Consider the following 19076-nt stretch of genomic DNA (forward strand, 5'->3'; position numbering starts at 1 on the left):
CCTTGGGGATAGTATGGTGTGGAGAAAATCTGTTTGATCCGTACTCCTTGAGCAATTTCTCGACATCCTTATTGGAGAAAGGAGTCCCATTATATGTGATGATATGTTTAAGAATGTCGAATCTACATATAATGTGTTCCTTGATGAAGGATGCAATAGTTATCCCCGTTGTACCTCTGAGCAAGATTTCCTCGACCCACTTAGTGAAATACTCAGTAGCTGTGATGATGTACTCATGCTGTTTTGAAGATGCTGGATTGATCTTTCTGATGATATCAAGTCCCCGGCTATAGAAAGTCCATGGACTATACACAGAGTGTAACGGGAGACAAATGGTATGAATAAGGTTACTGTGGACCTGACATAGATGACACTTCTGAATGTACGCGACTGCATCATCTTCCATAGTCGGCCAGTAATACTTCTCGTGAATTTGAAGAAACAATTTCTTTTTCCCCTGGTGTTCTCCTTCATGGGTTTCTTTCAGGACTGTCAGAATTTCATCTTCAGCCAGGCATCTCAACAAGTCTCCTCCATAGCTTTTGCGGTACAGGATCCCGTCAAGATAGACAAATATTTTAGATTTTTGAATGAGTTTGATTGCATCTTTCTTTCCTGGTGGTGATTTGTTGTCTCGAAGGTATTCAATGTAAGGATTCCTCCAGTCCCCGGTATGATGAAGCGTCAGGGCCTCTAAATGATGAGGAGGCGTCTTCCAATTAGGACAAGATCCCTGCAAAGTTCTTGACTGTGCCTCCATGGAGGGACAATAATACCCGATCCTTTGAAGTCTTCTATAAAGTGTTATCACCAGCGTATGTCCACATATTTATTGATATACACTTTCGAGCTTTTCCTTCGTTTCTTCATCGCCAAGGCACCGGGATAGAGAGGCATTAGGGTTGCGATGGTACAAGGATCTGTGGAGCAAGAAGAAGTTCTTTATCTCTTTAAGGCGGACTTCTCCTTCTATAACGGAACTGCTCAGTTCGTGAATAATAAGTGTTCTCCAGTCGTTTGCTTGAGCATCTTCAGTTTGACTAATCCATGTGGATGATACAACTCGTCTTTACACTATGATAGCTTTCATAGACCCTTCAAATTGCAACTTGGAGGCGAGGGTTGCCAAGCAATCAGCATGTCTATTATTGGTCCGGCCAGTATGGGTGATAGTTTTATCAGCAAAATGAGTTAGGATCCACTGCGTCTCAGCCCTGAATGGAGCAAGCGTTATCTCCTTGAGAGAGTATATCCCATTCATTTGATTGACCAGAAATTTTGAATCTCCTCTGATCTCCAGGTGCATCGCTCCTGCCTGTTTAGCTAATGATAATCCTAGCAAGAAAGCTTCATATTCTGCTGAATTATTTGTACAGTGGAAGTCCAGCTTAAATGAATGTGAGAATACTTCACCAGATGGAGAGACCAAGACTATGCCCACTCCTCCAGTATCATTGCTAGGAGTACCAGATCCATCAAATTACAACATCCAGGTTTCTTCCTTGACGATTGAAATTTCTGGAAATTTACCTGGTACATCGTCCTGTAATATCGTGGAATCTTCCCATGGAAAGGCAGCCAGTAAATATGCTACCGCTTGACCTTTGATTGCTTTGGGAGAAACGCACACTATGTCGAACTCTGACATCTGAAGCATCCCTTTTGCAGGTCTTCCTATCAGAGCGGGTTTTGAGAGTAGAAACTTTATGGGATTAGATTTGGAGAAGAGCACGACTCTGTTGGATAGAAAATAATGTCTGAACCTCTGTATTGCATGAGATAATTCCAGGCATGCTCTTTCAGCTTTCGGGTATTTGAGTTGAGCATCCTTCATGGTTCGGCTGTAATAGTAAATTGGATGTTCGATGCCTTCTTCATCTTCTTGGTCTAGCTGTGCCTCGATAGCAACATCACTGGAAGCCATGTACAATATCAGTGGTCGTCCTTGTACTGGAGATCTCATGACTGCGGGTGATAAGAGTATCTGTTGTATCTTCTGGAACGCCTCTTGCTGAACAGTTGTCCAGGTGAAACTTGTTCCCTTCTTCAGCAGAGGAGTTAACGAAGCAATAAATTGGGCCAATCCCGGTATGAAGCGTCTGATGTAATTTACCTTGCCTATGAAACTCTGTAGTTCCTTCACAGTGTGTGGAGGAGGCATGGTAGTAACGGATTTTGCTTTGTCTAGATCAACTTTGATCCCTTCGGCAGTGACCAGGAATCCTAGAGACTTCCCAGAAGAAACTCCAAAAGCGCATTTCAGAGGATTCATCTTCAACTTGTATTTTCTGCATCTTTCAAAAACTTGCCTCAGAACTTCTAGATGCAATGCTCGAGCTTTCGATTTCACCACAACGTCGTCGACATAGTCTTCTACTTGCTTATGCATAATATCATGAAATATTGCTGGCATGGCTCGTTGGTAGGTAGCACTTGTATTCTTCAATCCAAAGGGCATCACAGTGTGGTGAAAATTCCCAATGGGAGTATGAAACGCGGTCTTGGAAGCATCATGTTCAAACATTTTGATCTTGTTGTATCCATTGTAACCATCCATGAATGAGAACATACCGTGGCTGCTGGTTGCATCGACAAGCATATCAATGTTGGGTAAAGGAAAATCATCCTTTGGACAACATTTATTCAGGTTCCTGAAATCTACACAGCATCTGACTTGACCATTATTCTTCTTAACTAGAACAACGTTACCCAGCCATGTTGGATGTTGAATGGGTTTGATAAATCCTGCTACTAGCAATTTCTGAATTTCGACCTTGATTTGTTCCTCGACCTCATGCCTGAACTGTCTAGGTGGTTGTTTGACAATTTTGGAGCCGGGAGTCATATGTAGACGGTGGGTGACCAGTTTTTCGTCCAGACCAGGCATTTCTTCGTACGTCCAAGCAAAGATATCCTGATACTCTTTCAATAAATCTACCAGGCATGTGCATTCCTCCAGTGATAACGCATAACTGATTAATATTGGTCTCGGATCTTCTTCGGTACCGATGTTAACCGTTTCAAGATCATCAGTAGTAGAATTCGTGCCATCTTGCAACTGTTGTGGAGCATCTTGAACCTCATCATCAGGTGTTTGCTCGATCTGACATGATTCATTAGTGCGGGGAGACTCTTGATCAATCTCCCCTATTAATTTCTAATAATTTCGTTGCAGATAAATGACCCTCCCTTCTGCATCATGAATGGTCATAAAATTGGATCCTGGGGTCGTGACTTGGTCCTTACGGCGTTTGACTGGTGTAGTAGGTGATTTGACTGGTTCTGCTTCCGAAGGTAGTGATGACATGTCAACATCTGCTTCGATAGTCTTCCAACTTGGAAGTGGAGTGTTGTAGATCTTCTTAGGAGGTTCGGTAATGCTTCTCTGGTATTCGATGAATTCAGCATCATAGGCCAGAGCGTAAGGAGATGATGAAGCGGCTACGCGAATGATCTTGTTTTTGAGTAAAGCCTTCATACATTGATGGTAGGTTGAGGGAACCACCTTGTTGTCATGGATCCACGGTCGCCCGAGTATCATGTGATATTCAGGTTCTTGCTCGATCACATGAAACTTCACTTTTGATTGAATTGGACCTACCCTCAAATCTATATACGCATATCCATATGTATAGATTTGGATTCCTTCAAATCTTGTCATTAGAATGGGATGGCGAACAATTTTACCTTGTGGGAATCTGGCCATCCTGAGAGTTTTCATAGTGACGATGTTTGTGGAAGCGCCTGTATCAACGAGAGCCTTCCTGAATTCAGAGCCCTTGATGAAACCAGTCACGTACAAAGCTCGATTATGTCCTTCATCTGCCATGCGATATTCTTCTCCAAAAGTGATGTTGTCGATCGAATGTTCAGACACCAGGGATACTTTTTCAACTGCTGGGGTTGGTGGAGTTATTTGCACATCAGATGATATCTGGCTGAATGCGGTAAACGTGTCTGTACACTGCTCCCTGGAAAAGTGTAAAAGTTCACACAAATTTTCGATCAATTGTGTAACTTCCTGATCCACCGGCTTCTCATAAGTAGTGAAGCTATTGCTTTGAGGGTCAGGTGACGAATCAGTCTCCAATGTTGGGACTTGTGAAGCAGAGATGCCACCTAACTCAGATGCCAGTTTGATAAGGAAATCAAGTATGTGGTTCATCGTACTCTTCATCAGATCCATGTTCCTGGTGTGAATCTCCAGGATTTGAGCTAACTCTGTCAGAGTCGGGGTTCTTCCATTTTCCGTGCCGTCGGATGTAACGTTGGAAGGAGGAACATTGCCATTAAAAAGGTTCTGGATCGGGTTTGGATAAGTTGAATTATTCCTAAAACCAACTATCTTGTGAAATTGTGAGATTGCAACCGAGAGATTAATCTCCCACTGTGATCGCCAATCTGTAGATGGGGGAAAACGATTTGCTGGTTTTTACGGAATTGAAGAGACGTCCGTGTGGAGACTCGTTGAACCGAGAAAAATGTTGAACCTCACACAAATGCACTGCAAAAAGGGAGTGCTTTAAGTTCGAGAGATCAATCTATAGGACTCCGGCCTAAACCAAGAACAATAGCCGTTCCATATTCAATTCGGTCACAAGAGAGGATGGGTTGATCTGTAGGAGGAAAGCTGAGAAGTGTGTGAGATCAATGGTGATCTGAGATTGTAGGTGTTTTGTGAATTCAGCGTAAGAACGCTCTGAATGATTGAATTTTACTCAATTGAGAGTGATTGCTCAGACGATGAGTTCGTGTAGACGAAAGATTGTCTGTATGAACTTGCCGAGAAATTCCTTGTTCTTTCAATCATGATTCAGAGGTATTTTATATTGCTAAGTTGAAAACACCATGATCCCATGAAGTGTGACAGCTGTTGTAATCAGAGAATGGGGAAGTGGGAAATCATGTCAAAACCAGTTGCTCATCGTGCGGAGACTTAGTTAACTTTCCACGCACTACTTTGCTGACTCTTCCAACTGATTGCACGATTTGCTCACATTCTCATCGTGTGTATGAACACACGTGTTGTAGACCGCCAGACCAAAATCCTAGTTATTATCCCCCCATGTGACACGATTGATGTCTCGTAATTTTTGAGTCAGTTGCTGAATTTATGGGACGATGAGTCTATGTATTGTTGAGTTGAACATGATTTGCAAATGTTCTGAAACTCATGAATTAAATTTCTGATGAGACGAGGTATTATTATGTTGATAACCTAAGATGAGAAAATCGTGTTGCTGAATCATAGAATATTGATAGTTGAACCAATATTCTTTAATCTAAGCAAATATTGCTGGTTTGAGAAGATATTGCTTGTTGTGGATGGGGAAAAACGAGACGTCGGTTTTTTGGGAAAGTGAAGAGTCGAGCGTGCTGTCGAGACTCCTCAGCCGGGCAAAATATTAATTCTCACACAGATGCACTGCTGCAAAGGGGGTGCTTAGATTCGGGAAATCAATTTGTATGACTCCGGCCTAAACCAAGACGATGGTCGTTCCAGAGTCAATTCGGTCGCAAAGAGGGAGACGAGTTGATCTTTATTAGGGAAGCTGAGAGTTGTGTGGGATCGGTGATGATCAAGGATTGTAGGTGTGTTGAAGGTTTCTGCAATATTGCTGAACTGCTGAAGTTGAGTTCTGTGAATAAGTTTATATCGAGTTGTTGACGGATAATGATGATAATCGATGATTGATGATATGTCCTCGATTTAGACTTATTTATATTGCAATAATGATATACCACTGATCCCTGTAAGTGTGACGGTTTCTTGAGTGAAAGAGTGGGAAAGTGGGAGATCGTGGTAAAGTCAGTTCCATGACGTGCGGAGACTTGACTGATCGTGCACCAACTACTTTGATAAATCCTTCAACCGTTTACACGACTTACGCACATTTCTCATTGTGGATGAATCCACGTATCGTATACCGCCAAACCAAAACCCTAATTGACATCCCCTCATTTGTGACGTGATTGATATTTCACGAATTATGGAGTCTGCAAGGAAGACGTGTATTAGTTAGTCAGTTGTTAACTGATTTAGACTATGAGTCTAGTTTTGTTGAATCGAGCATAAGTGGTGAATGCTCAGCGATTCATGTATTGAACATGTATTTCTCTGAGATGTCAATGGATTACTGACTAGAGCGACTGAGCAAGTATTGCTCAACTCGACGAATTTCCTAATATTGAGAGTTTGTCGAGAAACAAAGAAAGTATTGCTCAATTCGACGAGTTGCCGAATACCGAGAGTTTGTCGAGCAACTGAGAAAGTATTGCTCAATTCGACGAATTGCCGAATATCGAGAGTTTGTCGAGCAACTGAGAAAGTATTGCTCAATTCGACGGATTCGATAATTTTGGTGTGCAACTGAGCAAGTGTTGCTCAATTCAAAAAAATACTGAATATTGGTAATTTGACGTGCAATTGAGAAAGTGTTGCTCAATTCGACAAACTACTGATGAATTACCGAATATTGATGGTTGGATCAATATTCGAGCAAATGAGGAAGTATTGCTCAATTCAAAGAATTATTTTACTGGTGTCGTGACCCAATAAAATATTAATCAAAAATATTGGTGAATTACCGAATATTATTAGTTTGGATGTTGATTGCTGAATCAACATAATTTTGTGTTTGAACTTGCTCAGAATGGTGATTCGTGGAGTGTTTGTCGAAACCATAATTTTTGATCAATCCTTCAACAATTGGTGAATTGATGAAAATTGGTCATGAGTGAAGAGGGACCGACCACATGGGATGATGAGCGTCCATGTGATGCCCAATGCTCGAGTGAGCACGCACCAGGGTTCTCAGTTTGAGAGTTGGTGAAAGAACGATGATTAAATGCAGGTTTCATCATTTATTGAAATATTGTTGGATTCATCATTAGGTGACAAAACCTAGGTATGAGAGATGAGGACCGACCAAGAGAGCATGAGACCGGCTCTTGGTGGTCACGAGACCAGTTGTTGGTCATTTGAAGGATTCTCCAGTTGGTTGGAGAGAGTTCGGGCCCAGTATGAGCAATTGAGCAAATTAGGTCAGAATTATGAAAACATGTGGGACCGGCTTTGTGCAAGACCTAGGAATGACTCTGGTCGGCCATGGAGGCATGCACGTGTTTCCGTGGTGTCCGTGTTTCCATACTGAGAGTTTCAGTATTTTCTGATGCGCGTTCGAGCAACATAGTGAATTTTCAGAAGAGTTTCATCTTGACTGAGAATTCTAGATTTTTGTAGGAATGAGCATGTATGCTCAATTCATCAATATTTTGAAAATATTAAAATAAAAGTTTTTTAATATTTAAAATTTCCGTGAGAGGCTATCCAGTCGTGCGACTATGTTGGCTTTTTGGTTTTTCGTGATTTGAGCAATATTTGAGAAAATATGGAGAAATCATGAATTTTGCTCAAACCCAGGAGTTTCATGAATTGAGGAAAATAATAATTATGCAAGATTAGGGATTGCAAGGTGTGGCACCGACCATGGCTAGGGCATGGCCGGCCGGCTAGGTTTCCCGATCCCGCACACCTTTCCCTATTTTATTATTTTTCATGAATCCTTGAAGTTATGGAGAGTCCTTGAAGTTATGGAGAACCCACGAGTTTTGTTGAAACAGAGGAGTTTCGTGAGATTAGAGAATAATAATTATAAAAATCTAAGGATTGTGAGGTGTGGGACCGGCCACGGCTTAGGCATGGCCGGCCGGTTAGGTTGCCCGGTCTCGCACACCTCTCCTTATTTTATAATATTATTTTGTGAATCCACGAAGTTATGGAGAATTCACGGGTTTTGCAAAAACAAGGAAAGTTGCTAAAACCAAGGAGTTTTCGTGAGTTCACGAAATAACAAAAAATAAGGAAAATAATGGGAGAGGCACGGCCGGCCCGCCGGCTGGTGGGCCCGGCCTTGGGCGCCTCTTATTATTTTATTAATATTTATTGTTTTCTCCTGTTTTGCGAAGGATTCCTCATTATTTCATATTTTTGGACACTCGTTCGTGCATCCTGGTGCTCAGTCGTTCATCATTGTCGAGTACACTCGTACCATTTTTGTGGGGCTTACTTAGTGATGGTCCAGATGCCCGGTTGTTGAGTATTTATTATTAATCTATGAATTCAGTGGAGAATAAATCATGAAACTGAGTAATAAAAATGAATATTTGTTCATTATTAATTCGCAGGATCAGCTGTGGATTCGACTACGAATTCAGAATAGTAAAACAAGCATTACCATCCTATGGGATCGTGGATTCGACCATAGAATCGGAGTAATTAAGGTTATCTATTACCATTTCATGAGATCAGTGGATTCGATCATGAAATCGGAGTAATGAGATAGCACATTTGTTTTATTGCCATTCTATGAGATCAAGCCGTGGATTCGATCATAGAATCGAAGCAATTGTTATTGCCATTCCATGGGATCAGGCCGTGGATTTGACCATGGAATATGAGCAATTGTTATTTCTATTCCATGGGATCAGGCCGTGGATTCGACCATGGAATAAGAGCAATTGTTATTTCCATTCCATGGGATCAGGCCGTGGATTCGACCATAGAATATGAGCAATTGTTATTGCCATTCCATGGGATCAGACCGTGGATTCGACCATGGAATAGGAGCAATAATAGATTATTCTGGGAATTCAGTGGTGAATGTCGCAGCAGAATTAATCTATTGCAGAAAAGATATTAGCCAGTTAAAGCGTCACATCTATTCTTAATGGTGCATAGTCAGGGAGTCACGATGTTGTTTACGACCTGAAGGCGTTAGTGCTCTCAATCTACGGAGAACCGCCTGAATCTATGCACAGTCTCTCCACATAATCAGGAAACGGTGAGTATCACCGACGTCCTGAAGGCGTCCGCCGCCCAACTATTCTTCTATGTGGAGGTGGGTCTCTCTCCTGCAGTCACGGAACAGTGAGTATCACTGACGTCCTGAAGGCGTTAAGCTCTCAATCTACGGAGAACCGCCCAAATACATTATTCTGCATAGAGGTCACGACGAAATGCCAGGGATCAAATGCTCAGCTGGTGGAGGCTTTTCGAAAACATATTCATCATGGCTTCGTAAAATATGAATTGTTGCATGCCTGAAAGCCGTGTCAAAAACATGCCTCATGATTTTTCGGTTTTTCCCTTTGTTGAAAATCCACCATCTACATTAAGTCCCCTGCTTAGTGAGGAACAGTCATGTTCCGCAGTAAGCATTAAATGGTGACTTTCAGTCGATGAGATCAGCGGTTGAACTCAGTCTACAAAGGTAGTTTCAGAATCCTCGATTAACCCCAATGATGTCATGTACGAGCAAATGCACAGATGAGGACCCTGATAGTAAGATAGAGTGTCATCTCGTGAGCGTGGAGAGATGAGGCACTGCTGATTCGGGAGTTCGGAAGCTTAGTTATGGTCGGTCTAGGATTTACGGTCCCGAGCCCAAAAGAGGAAACCTATGTTTTATTAGGTTTTTGGAAATAAATTTGATATAAAAGGGAATAACCCTAATAATAATTTTTTATTTTTTGACCGACCAAGCTCTCTTCATCATCTCACGAGTTCAGCAGGGAGGAGGAAAAAAAACTTCACGACAGCTCCAGCACCGCCGCCGTCCGATCACCGTCCGACAGGATTCCGGCCGGCGCCGGCAGGTAAGTCCGTGCGATTTTTTCTTTTTTTCCTGTTCGTTTCGTGATTGATGAGTTGTTCATAAAACCAAAAATCCCAAGGTTGCATGCATGCGTAGGATTTATGAATGATTTTTAGAAAACATATATATATGCTCGTTTGTTCGTTAGTTGAGAGAACGAGCAAAAATCCCTAATATGAAAGAGATATATAAAATTTTGAATCCATGGTTCAGTTGCATTAAGAAGTTTTGTTTATTAGATATCATGAAAACCCAAGTTTATTTTTGAAAGCATGAACTTTGCAAATACTTTTAGGAACGTAGGTTTGTTCGTAAAAAGTAATAAATAACGATCCTTAGGTTTAGAGGAATTTCGAAAAGACCTGGAGTTCATGATGAAAATTTGTTTGAGAACTTTCGAAATTTTATTCAGACTTTACAAAATAGGAAGACCCTCGTTTCATAGGTGAATGCTCGATTGAGCAAAGTTAACTCACGTAAAAAGTTTTATTTTTTATATGCGTACATGAGTTGTTTTTTTTAAATAAAATCAAACAGTGATTTTGAGTAACTGTTGAAGATGAACAATTGTGTTTCATGATTTTATGATATATTTTTTGTGGTATAAAATCATGAGATGTTCACATGAAAAGTTTATGTGAATTGTTCATGGTTTCGCGAAAAGTTAGTGTTGACTCTTAAATAATAAGTTTCTCGCTTATGTTGCAGGCTTGAAATAGTAAGCGAGTTGTTGGAGTTTTACATTACTATCACTAATTTCGTGAAACGTAAATAGGTAAGAGTTTAGAATTACCATTTTCGTTGTTGAAACTGATATCATTAGGTCGTTTGTAATTCTGTGCTTCTGATTTGATTCCAGACAATGATGGTTTCCACCAGCAGCAGCGATTACTCTTCCATCTCTTCTGATGAGGATTCCAAGTATTATGCAGCCAAATTGCGAGCTAAAACGAATTATGTTGAGGGATCTAAAGCTAGCATACCCCTTAATGACCGAAGGATCTCTTATGAAGAGCTCATGAAAAGAAAGGCCCAGGATGATGAGATGGAGGATCGTCGACGTAGAAAGGATCGAATCCGGCGCAGGATACAGGCGGCTGAAGAGAGGCGTTGATTTGTTGATGGTGTACCCTCCGACTCTGACACTAATGCTTCTGAAGAGGAAACTGTGTGGGCGGTAAGGAATTACGAGATTAAGCCAGACTGGCGTACCAGAGAACTTCAAAATATTGCGAAGCAGGTTGAAGATGAACTCAAAGCTGAGTACGAAGAAGAGGATGACTCGGACTCAGATGATCCTAATATCCACCCAGACTTCATCAATGGCCGTGATAGTGATTCTGATGAAGAACTCGAAGAGGATTCTCTCTGAGATTATTTATTTTCCATTGAAGTAGATGTTCTCTGGTTTAAGCAGCTTGGCTGTAGAGATGTTTTTTTAGAGATTATTATTTTTTGAATCGTAATTCCTTGTAGTATCTCCTTTCTGAATTTCCTCACATCTCCAGTAGATGGACCAATGTCCACATAGACAATAATTACCCACAGAATGCAATCACATGAGATGTCTAGAAAACACTGGCCTACCAGACGATCAATCCGTAGTTGTAATGTTGATTACGTCTGAACCGTCAGTCCCCAGCATTGTTACTCTTCTCCCATATGTCACGCATCTGATTCGAGATTTAGGGTTTCAATAGAAACCGCAACAGACTTGTTTATCCGTTAGGGGATAAGCATCCACATTGGACTTAGGTTTTATTTAAACAGTCGACCATCTGCTGCCTTTGTGTATTATCAAAAGAAATTTTGATCACAATCCTACCTCTCGTCACCATGTCCAGAAGCAGTGTTTCTTCTAGAAGTGAATCTCATTCCGAACATGCTATGGCAATATCCGTCTCGGTGAGTTACATTTCTTCTCTTGTCTTTTTACTCGATCAGGATGATTGATCAAAAGAAAAGAATTTATTGCAGGATAATGAAAAGAATCAACATTCCTCTCGTAGCTTGAGACCTAAACGGACGGTTAAAGCTCCTGCCCGGTATAGGTCGGCTCCTGTTGATACCGAAACGTATGTAAGTAATTTCATAACTTCTCGACTGAGATTTTTACCATGGTCAATGGTCAATACCATTAAATACTCCATCGTTTCATCGCAGGTTGATGTTCATGTCATCGTCGATGCTAGAAAAAGGAAGAATGGGAAATCCACGGTTGTGATTGATGATAGAAACAACCGTGTCGACGAGAACTCCACTGATTCTGTGAAGACTGAGGTTAGATCTCGTGCTCCTGAGTATCCAACAGCTGGACTCCCGTTTGAGGCTCCCATGATCAACAATTGCCCGAATAATGAAGTGGTTGGGGGATTCGTCATTCCCAAGTGTCACGCGCCCCTGTACACCAAAATTTGGAGAAGGTATGGGCATATTTCTACGACCGAAGTATGGAAAGGCTTTCTACCGACCCTCCTAACTACAGTTGCAGGATTGTTACCGATCATTGAAGAGATGAACCAGACGCATCTGCGAGATATTAAGAATCATGAACTACACAAATGGGATGAGATGATTTCAAACTGTGAAACCCTGCAATTTAACATAGGTTGGCTTCATCATCGAATCGAGATGATCAAAATTCACAAGGCGGCGTCCGCTGCTGATGCAATTTCCGCATCTACTACCATATTGGAGGAGGAAAAGACATTCGCCTTAGAGTTAGCACGAGTTCAGAAGGCAGTTCAGGACTTGAAGGTGAAACCAAAAATTTCCAGAAGAAGCTTGACATGGTTTTCTATAGAGAATATCCTCTGTTGGATGGTTTGTTTTGAGTGAGAGGAAGATTTTATGTAGGTTTGAGATTTTGTTTTGAATAAATTAGGTGATTGAAAGATTTTTGTGAGATTCATAGGATATTTTGAATTTTGAGTGAATGAGCATATTTATCTTTTGGAGAAAACAAAAATTACATTTAGAAATTTAATACTTCCAATGATTGTTCAAGCATAATACGCCTTGAGCCACTTGTCGTTGATGATGTTTCCTTCAACTCCTCCATTAACAGCTAAGATTTTGTAATATCCGTTGGATACTGCCTTGATGATCACATAAGGTCCTTCCCATTTCAGAGAGAACTTGGGATCGGACATGTCTTGTTGGATATGATTTGATGTTTTCAAAACCAAATCTCCTACTTGAAATGTTCGAGGTCTTACCAGTTTGTTGTAGGCCTTGGAAACCCTTCTTTTGTAGGTTTCTACATATTTTTCCACCTTGGCTCTTCTTGAATCGAGCATGTCCAATTCAACAATTCTTGAATCTGAGACTTCTGCTTCATCCCATTGTACTCCACTACTGCGATTCTTGCAGAGGGAACCTTGATTCCGGCTGGGAGAATGGCATCAGTGCCATAAACGAGAGAGTATGGTGAAGTCCCAATTGAGCTTCTTGGTGCGGTTCGGTAGGCCCACAAATCCATGGGAAATTCCTCATGCCACGTACGTGGATTATCATGAACTGTTCGAATGATAATCCAGATCAAGGTTTTGTTGGTACTCTCCGCCTATCCGTTTCCTTTGGGATAGTATGGTGTGGAGAAAATCTGTTTGATTCTGTATTCTTCGAGCAATTCTGCAACATGTTTGTTGGCGAAAGGAGTTCTATTATCCATGATGATATGTTTAGGAACGCCGAATCTGCACATGATGAATTCTTTGATGAAAGATGCAATGTGACTCCAGTGGTGCTTCGAAGAGGAATAGCCTCGACCCATTTGGTGAAATACTCTGTTGCTGTGATGATGTATTCATGCGGATTTGAAGGTGCCGGATTGATCTTTCCTATGATATCCAGTCCCCATCTATAGAAGGGCCACGGGCTGCTCACAGAATGTAATGGAAGACAAGGAGTGTGGATGAGGTTAGCATGAACTTGGCATTGTTGACATCTCCGACCATAGGAAGCTGCGTCATCTTCCATGGTTGGCCAGTAATATTTCTCATGGATTTGGAGAAACAATTTCTTCTTCCCTTGGTGTTCACCTTCATGCATTTCTTTCAAAATTATGGCAATTTCATGCTTGGCCAAGCATCTCAGGAGATTCCCACCGAAGCTTTTGCGATACAAAATCCCTTCCAAGTAGACAAAACGTTTGGCTCTCCGAATGAGTTTGATTGCACCTCTCTTCTCTGACAGAAGATCGTTGTCACGGAGATATTTTATGTAAGATTCTCTCCAGTCCCCGGTGTGATGAAGTATTAGAACCTCCAAATGATGAGGTGGTGTCTGAAAATTGGGACATGATCCTTGCAACATCCTCGACTGAGCTTCCATGAAAGGCCAATAGTATCCGAGCCTTTGAAGCCTTCTGTAAAGTGTGACCACTAGAGTTTTACCACATACTTATTCATGTATATGTTTGAGTTGTTCACCGTCTTCTTCATCTCCGAGGCATCGAGACAGGGATCCATCAGGATTGCGATAATATAACGCTTTGTGCAGCAGGAAATTTTTTTCAACTCTTTGAGGCTAATTTTCCCCTCCGTAAGAAAATTGCTCAATTCATGAATAACGGGCGCTCGCCAGTCGCTTGACTGAGCATCTTCGACTTGAGTAATCCAAGTGGATGACACAACGCGTCTTTGCACAGTGATGGATTTCTCAGACCCCTCAAATTGCAGTTTGGATGCTAGGGTCGCTAGAAAATCAGCATGTCTATTGTTGGTGCGTCCGGTATGGACAAATGTAGCATCAGAAAAATGAGCTAATAGTCGTTGTGCCTCAGTCCTGAATGGAGCAAGTGTTATTTCTTTGAGAGAGTATACGCCATTCATTTGATTGACCAGCAACTTTGAGTCTCCCCTGATCTCTAGATGTTTCGCTCCTGCTTTCTTGGCCAAAGATTGCCTTAGGAGAAAAGCTTCATATTCTGCTGAATTTTTGGTGCAATGGAAATCCAGCTTGAACGAATGTGAGAAGACTTCACCGGATGGAGATACCAGCACAATACCTGCCCCGCTGGTATCATTGCTCGGAGTGGCGGACCCATCAAAATATAATAGACACGTTTCTTCCTGAATGATTGAAATTTCTGGAAACTCACCGGGCACTTCTTCATGCAACATCGTGATGTCTTCTCTAGGGAAAGCGGCAAGTAAGTCTGTAACTGCTTGTCCTTTGATTGCTTTTGGAGGGACACACGCTATTTCAAATTCTGATATTTGAAGTAGCCATTTCACTGGTCTTCCGATCAGAGCAGGTTTCGAAAGTAAGAACTTTATAGGATCATCTTTGGCCATCAGCACGACCCTGTTTGATAGTAGATAATGTCTGAACCTCTGAATTGCGTGAACCAACGCCAGACACACCCTTTAAGCCTTTGGGTACCGGAGTTGAGCATCCCTCATTGTGCGACTGAAGTAATAGATTGGGTGTTCGATACCTTCTTCATCCTCTTGAGCGAGGAGTGCTCCAATATCTACGTCATCGGAAGCTGTGTAAAGTATCAGAGGCCGTCCTTGCACTGGAGATTTCATGACAGCAGGTGATAACAATATTTGTTGTATTTTCTGGAATGCTTCTTGTTGAACGACTGTCCATGCAAAATTTGCTCCTTTCTTCAACAGAGGAGTGAATGAAGCAATGAGTTAAGCGAGTCCAGGAATGAAACGCCGGATGTAATTGACTTTGCCCATGAAACTCTGGAGCTATTTCACAGTTCGTGGAGGCGGTATGGTAGTAATGGCTTTTTTTTTGTCTGGGTCGACCTTGATTCCTTATGTAGTGACCAAGAAATCCAAGAAACTTTCCGAATGAAACACCAAAAGCACATTTCAGGGGATTCATCTTCAGTTTGTATTCTCTGCATCTTTCGAAGACTTGTCTCAGAATGTCTAGGTGGGACATCCGCGTCTTGATTTCACCACCACATCGTCGACATAGTCTTCTACTTGCTTGTGCATCATGTCATGAAATATTGCAGTCATGGCCCGCTGATAAGTAGCTCCTGCATTCTTCAAGCTGAAAGGCATCACTGTATAGTGGAAGTTTCCAATGGGAGTTCTGAATGAAGTCTTGTTAGCATCATGTTCGTACATCTTGATTTGGTTATATCCACTGTAACCATCACTACACCAAATTCTTGGATCCGTAACAGAACCAAGCCGTTACTAAAACGGGTTGTAATGCCTTCTGCATGTTGCAAAACTGGGTGTTACATTTTTTTGTAACGGCGATGGGGCCATTACGAATTGTGGTTGTAACGGCACTGACAGCTTATGGCCTTTACGAATTTGACACGTGGTAACAGCTTATGGCCGTAACAACTTTTGTTGTAACAACTAACATCCCCTAGCCGTTACTACGTGGCACATTACTAACACGCTCGATCCGTTACTACGTGGCAGTTTGAAACAGCTTGCAGCCGTTACGAAATTTTTCATAAACATCACCAGTTTTGACCAGGTCAATATGACTGGCACTTCAGTTTTTCCGGAAATAGACCGGGCATTCCAAATATCCTGCATGCATCATTCATTCCATCCATAATCCACATTTAATACTTCCTTCAATCAATCAATTCATATCAACATTCAATCAGTCAATGCAAAAAATAATACAAATTCTTTTCAAGTACCAAAACAAATCTGTTAAGTATCAAATTATTATGGAAGTCATAGAAACCTACTAAGTTCAGTTCATTCTCACTTAAATCACTATAAGCAGAAACTACATAGAAACTTACTCAAAACTTGCAGCTGCTAAGGGACATAATGGCTTCCATTTAATGGTAGAACCTCTTGCGTGAGTGTGATTTCAGGGTATAACCATATAAGCCCTCTTCTCCTTCCACCAACTCAAGTTGTTGCAGAAACACCAACGGAGCCAACCATTCAATCCCTTAAGTTTTCATCAGTTGGTTAATCTTTGATCACTCCAGCTGCATCAAGCAATGCCTTCCATGCATCTCCTGTGAAAATTGTAATCCACATTGAATCAGTTGAAACATCCAAAAAGAATTTACAAAAGAAAGGAGAATATCATGACCAGGAGAAATGCTAAACTACATGAAACCACTGAAAGGTTTACCTTGATTTGAACCTGAGTTTGGACTATAGGTTGTAGAAGTTGTTCCTCCAACTCATCTCCTTCCAACTCCTCAAGTTCAGATTCAAATTCTTCCTACAACCAACAAAGATAACCATCACTCTCCGGTATAGAGGAAAGGAGATATGCTGACTAGGATAAGTGATAAACTACATGAAACATGTATCCCCCTAGAACTGTCCCCGAGCAGTTACTTTAGATACCTCGAAAATTGGAAAAAAAAACTCTAGAGTTATAGGAGAAGCAACAAAATCCTGGTATACCCCTGAGTACCTTCAAGGCCTAGTTCCTTAATCTTCTCAGAGAGTGCCATGACAGGCTCTGTCACAATGTAGGTAGTATGCTTTGGAGTAGCACCATCAAAAATCTCGGCCTCTGTGCCGTGAAGAAATGATAAGATATTTGGACGCCTGACCTGCAAATAAGCCCACAAATAAGCTCGCATTAGTAAAGAAGAATCCAACAAATAGCGACAATAAATTTTCCCCAAGCACATGTGTATATGTATTACCGTTCATAGTCGTTTGACACCATTTCGGCCAGTAGCTAAATGTCCATCTTGAGCATTACTCCCCGTAAGTGAAAATATCAACACCAAGGAACCATCATCCTTGTAGACCAACAATCACAAAAAAGTTAGCAAAAAGAAACAGAACATTGCATGATTTAGTCAATGCAAGAGTACATTGTTTCACCGATGCTAATCCAAATCATGCATTCAAACTTTCACATAAACTGGAGCAGTTATGAAGTTATTGCTGCAAGTGAAAATATCCACACCTTACAGGTCATGCAGCACTTAACATAGAATGCACAATATGAGAGAGGATCAGCAGTCACCTTCCACACAACGCTGGATCCACAAAAGTTCCTTCTTCATCCTCTTCCCTTTACTAGAATAGACTGTCGATAAGAAGGATTGAATAAATTACTTAACCAATTGCAAATCCATTGAACACCATAGCCAAATCTAACTCAATAGTTCTCGAAGATTTACTGTTCTTCCACTGCTTACGAGAGCCTTAACAAATACATCATTTGAAAGAATATCCAGTTTCTTTTGCTCTTCCCCCCTGCAATCAAAGAAGAACATATCACTTTCTAGTAGCTAGATCCAACAAAAGGTGATTAAGAACTGAATTTGCTGGAAATAAAAATTAATAATTAATAACAGACTAACATCTTTGTTACCTGAACATTGGTCTGCCTGTTTCTTTACATCTCCCATCAGATGGTTTGTCACTGTGTACACGGCTCTACCCCCACAAACTTCAATAGATCTCCTGCAGAGCAAAATTATTGAACATGGAAACCTCCTATACAACATTAAAAATCAGATTGAACATGGAAAGGAAACATTAGCAAGGCTTTTCACCAATTAAGAAAAGATCAAGGAAAAACATAAGGATGAAATGCACAACTTAACGAGTCACTAAGTCATGCAAGAGACTGAATTGGACCCTAAATTGTATAAAGTATCAATTCCATGAAACAGAAAAATTTAAAAACATTATCCGTTCCAACTTAGGCATTTTGTTACGGATATGTTTTCAGAACATCATTGAGTTTATGAAAATTAGGTCAAAGACAACAAAGGATAAACAATTTTTTTATCACAACTACATAGAGTATAGGGGTCTACCTTAGAAACATCCAAATCTTACTGCATAACAAAGTTGGCATACTGATCTTGAAGAAGCATCAGAGTGTTAGATTTATCAATCAACTCCTCAATGATAAACTTAATAACAAACTCATCATCAGATTCTTTCAAGAACTTCTCCACCAGATGACTGCTAAACTTATTTGTTGATAGGGTCACAAAATGTCCTTTCAGATTCTTCACAAGAGCCCTTGTAGTCTCCTTTATCTTCTGACTCACTACATATTGTACCACATATAGTTTCTATGAAGAAGAAAAGATAAAAACATAGTGAGCTTGGGGTTTAGAATGCATATCAGAAGACATGATATCTAATAAAAGAATTCCATGGATCTCAGATACGAATTACAAACAGACTCACCCATATGGATCTTGTGCTAAAACTAGCGCATTTTGTGTTATTTCATCAACAAAGTGATCTCGGAGATGTTCATCTATTTTCAGTATAAACTGCTGCAAAACGCAATGGGGTCTCTGGCAATGTCAACACAGTGTCTTGCTAAAGCACGAAAAATATGCTGCAAGAAACAAGAGCTTTAATTGATCAATACACAACGTCGAAAAATCAATAATGTAGATACAGTCGTCAAATTTATATCAAACGTAGGTAAAGGGAGATTTTGTTTGTACAAACTTTACATCGAGATGCT

At 40.9% G+C, this 19076-nt stretch overlaps 1 long non-coding RNA gene across 1 annotated transcript; it reads right to left on the reverse strand.

Moving 5' to 3' along the window:
• Positions 1-16342: 16342 nt before the first annotated feature.
• Positions 16343-18657, reverse strand: LOC113353007. Its single transcript, XR_003361034.1, has 7 exons — positions 18406-18657; positions 17955-18079; positions 17604-17836; positions 17275-17373; positions 17027-17178; positions 16746-16838; positions 16343-16626 (listed from the first exon to the last, which is right to left on the reverse strand). It is a non-coding gene; the product is annotated as an uncharacterized LOC113353007 (long non-coding RNA).
• Between the last annotated feature and the right edge of the window lie 419 nt (positions 18658-19076).

Source organism: Papaver somniferum, chromosome 2 (genome assembly GCF_003573695.1).
Source record: "Papaver somniferum cultivar HN1 chromosome 2, ASM357369v1, whole genome shotgun sequence".
NCBI classification, from domain to species: Eukaryota; Viridiplantae; Streptophyta; class Magnoliopsida; order Ranunculales; family Papaveraceae; genus Papaver; species Papaver somniferum.